Genomic DNA, 3,624 nt, shown 5'->3' with positions numbered 1-3,624 from the left:
TAGCTGAAGTTAGGATGATTCTAGTTGTCAGGATGATAAGTGTCTGGAACTGGTTGCTGCAATCTCTGAAAGTTGCTCATAAACTGAGCCGAGTCACTAGATATAGCGCATTGCTCCGTCGCATGTGAACCTGCACATAGCTCACAAACACTGGTTATCTGATTAACACCCAAGTTAGCCAAAGAATCGATCTTCATAGACAACTCCTTTAGTTGAGCAGTGATAGCCATAGCTGTATCCACTTCAAGAACTCATGCTACCTTGCCCTGTAGACATCTCTAGGTTGGATACTGATATTCATTAGCAACCACCAGTTCAATTAGATCATAAGCTTCCTCATAGCTCTTTGCCCATAATGCTCCGCCTGCTATTGCATCGAGCATGGGTCAGGACTATGCTCCCAACCCATTATAAAAATAATTGATGATCATCCAATCAGGCATTCCATGATGATGACACTTCCTAAGCATATCCTTGTAGCACTCCCAAGCTTCATATAAAGATTCTCCTGATTGTTGTGCAAATTAAGTAAGAGCATTCCTGATTGCAGCTGTCTTCGCCATAGGGAAGAATTTAGTAAGAAACTTCTGAGAAAGATCTTCCCAAGTAGTAATCGAACCAGCTGGTAGAGAGTGTAACCAGCTCTTAGCCTTATCCCTCAGAGAGAATGGGAACAGTCTCAGCTTCACAGCATCTTCAGAAACACCATTGAACTTGAAGGTGTCGCAAATCTCAATGAAATCCCTAATGTGCATATTGGGATCTTCCGTTGAAGAACCCCCAAACTGGATTGAATTCTGCACCCATTGAATTATGCCAGGATTGATCTTAAAGGTATTAGCTGTGATGGCTGGCCTGACAATGCTAGATTGAATGTCATTGATCTTGGGTTGAGAAAAATCCATCAAGGCTTTCGTTCGTGCTCCTGGATCTCCCATTATAATGAGTACCTGAAACACAAAAAAATAAACCGTGAAAGTAAAAGAATCCGAGTCAGTGAACTTTAATGACCACTGATGACAAGCACATAAACTAAAAATTAACACCGAGTCCCCGGCAGCGGCGCCAAAAACTTGTTAGGGCGAAAACATGCGCTAATATTCATGCAAGTATACGCGTTCGCAAGTAGTATAAGATATAAATCAGATTCGTTCCCACAAAGACTGGTTTAGGTTAAGTTCAATTTATGCACCTATGCAACAATGTATGGTTATCGCTCAATTCTAAGACAAATAACAAATTGGGTTTTTATTAAACTAAGAGATTAAACTAACAATTATAACTAAGAGAACAAGAATGGTTGAATTAATATATATGACAAACATGGGATTCTAACTTCATTAAATACTTCATTCAAAGTCATTGTTCTTAACCTTAGCATGTGATGATGATGACACTAATCAGATAACACGAAACTGATAAACGCCAACTTTCGTTGCACAAGCACCATTCTACCAGACATCCACAAAATAGATAGAAGTTGAATAAGCAGCAATTATATTGAGACCCTATATGTTTATAGAATTTGACAACATAACGGTTTAAGCATAAGTTATCTATAATGATTACATAGGGAAAGTAAAACGGTTAGAGTCACCCACTAATCATGCATACAATACATGAACCTATACTATCATGGCAAGTTCTAAACCTCTATATTCACTGTCGCTTTAATAGAAATTAACATGCTATCTTATATGTTAGCTACGCACATAAGATGAATAAACACAACCAATACTAGGATATCATACAATGACCACATACCAAGATATCAAAACAATTAACTGTTGAAATCCATAAGTAAATCCACTAGAATCCCATGATAACGATTAGCCCATAATTGAACTCATCGTCACGATGGGTTCCAATGAAAGCATGGTATAAAACAAGGTCTTAATAAACTGAATAATAATCAAAGTATGAATAAACGAGATCTAGGTTCAACAAGAATGAAAACGAGCATCCAAAGTTATAACTAATTCAAAGAATCACAAGTTGAAAACAAGATCTTCTTTTTCGGAGTTGTTTTGTGCTTCTAGGTCTTCTCATTGATCTCCCAATCTTCTCGGATGATGAAAACCTTTTTTTAAATATATATAAGCCCATATTAGACCTGGACCCTTAAAATCGTCAAATTCCACTCAAAAAAAGCTTTTTCAGCGAAGTCAGCCGCGCATCAGCACGCGGCCGCCTCCACCAACAGGCGGGCGCCTCCACCAGCAGGCGGGCGCCTGCAGCCTATTTGGAAAAATTCTGATGAATCTTGTTTTGGCCATAACTTGAGTTCTACTCGTCAGAATTAGGCAATTCAACTGCCCACATGAAGCTAACAAGGTTCTCTACAAATTTACAATGACCTAGGCTTCCAAATCTGATCACTTTTCATCATATTAACTTTAAAATCTCCTTTCTTCATTTAACTAATACCTGAAATACAATAACATAAAAACACATCAAAATACCAACAACTTGAGTCCAAAACACCAACTTAAGATTGTAATAAAGCGTTCCAAGTGGATATAAAATCCACTTATCATTTATCAATTGTACCTCTGTGAAATCCACTATCCAGAAGGAATTGAGTTATGTCTCATATCATGCTCTTGGATCTTGCTTAAGGCCATAAAGTGCTTTGTCAAGTCTGTAGACATGATTTGGAAATTTTGGATCTACAAATCCTGGAGGTTGTTCAACATATACCTCTTCTTCCAATTTTCCATTGAGAAAAGCACTTTTCACATCCATTTGAAAGACTTTAAATTTCTTGTGAGCGGCATAAACCAAAAAGATTCTTATGGCTTCCAGTCTAGCAACTGGTGCAAATGTTTCATCATAATCAATACCCTCTTGTTGAGAGTAACCTTTAGCAACCAGCCTTGCTTTGTTTCTTATAATTATGCCATCACTGTCAGTTTTATTTCTGAACACCCATTTTGTGCCAACAACTGATATGTTCTTTGGTCTTGGCACTAGGGTCCAGACTTTATTTCTTTCAAATTCATTTAACTCTTCCTGCATTGCTTGCACCCAATCAGCATCTTGAAGAGCTTCTTCCACTTTCTTTGGTTTAGTATGAGATAGAAAAGAAAGATAGAGACATTCATTTGATGTTACAGTTCTAGTTCTGACACCTGCTTCATGATCTCCAATTATTAAGTCAGGTGTATATGATTTGGTCCACTTCCTTGCAGATGGAAGTTCATTTCTAGAACTGGATCCTCCCCCATGATCCATGTTATCTCTATCAGCATTTTCTGATGCCCCCTGTAGTTATGCTCTCTGAGACTTCAGAATTTGAGTTGGATCCTTCAGGATTTGAAGAATCAGAGTTTCCAGAATTATCAGAATTTGGCTCATCAGAACTTGATGAATCATAATTTGAAGAGCCAGTGACAGGTTCTGATGCTTCTTGAGAGTCTTGAGTTGTGGTAGGATTTTCAGCTTGCTCCCCTTGAACAGGTGCAGTTTCCCTTGGAGTAGTTACCACAGTTTCAATGACATCAGAATTTAACCCGTCAGAACTTACTGGATCAGCATTTAAGCCATCAGAATTTACAGAATCAGAATTTAAATCTTCATTTTCAAATCTCAGTCATGATCATTGAAATCTTCAAGTCCAGTAAT

At 37.9% G+C, this 3,624-nt stretch overlaps 1 non-coding gene across 1 annotated transcript; it reads left to right on the top strand.

The window, feature by feature from the left end:
• Window positions 1-441: 441 nt before the first annotated feature.
• LOC141710148 (small nucleolar RNA R71) lies at window positions 442-548 on the top strand. The gene has a single exon (XR_012570682.1). It is a non-coding gene; the product is annotated as a small nucleolar RNA R71 (small nucleolar RNA).
• Window positions 549-3,624: the final 3,076 nt, after the last annotated feature.

The sequence above is a fragment of the Apium graveolens genome, chromosome 2, assembly GCF_009905375.1.
Source record: "Apium graveolens cultivar Ventura chromosome 2, ASM990537v1, whole genome shotgun sequence".
In the NCBI taxonomy this organism is placed as follows: Eukaryota; Viridiplantae; Streptophyta; class Magnoliopsida; order Apiales; family Apiaceae; genus Apium; species Apium graveolens.
The sequence above is the reverse complement of the archived record's forward strand: the minus strand, read 5'-3'. Positions and strand labels throughout refer to the sequence as shown.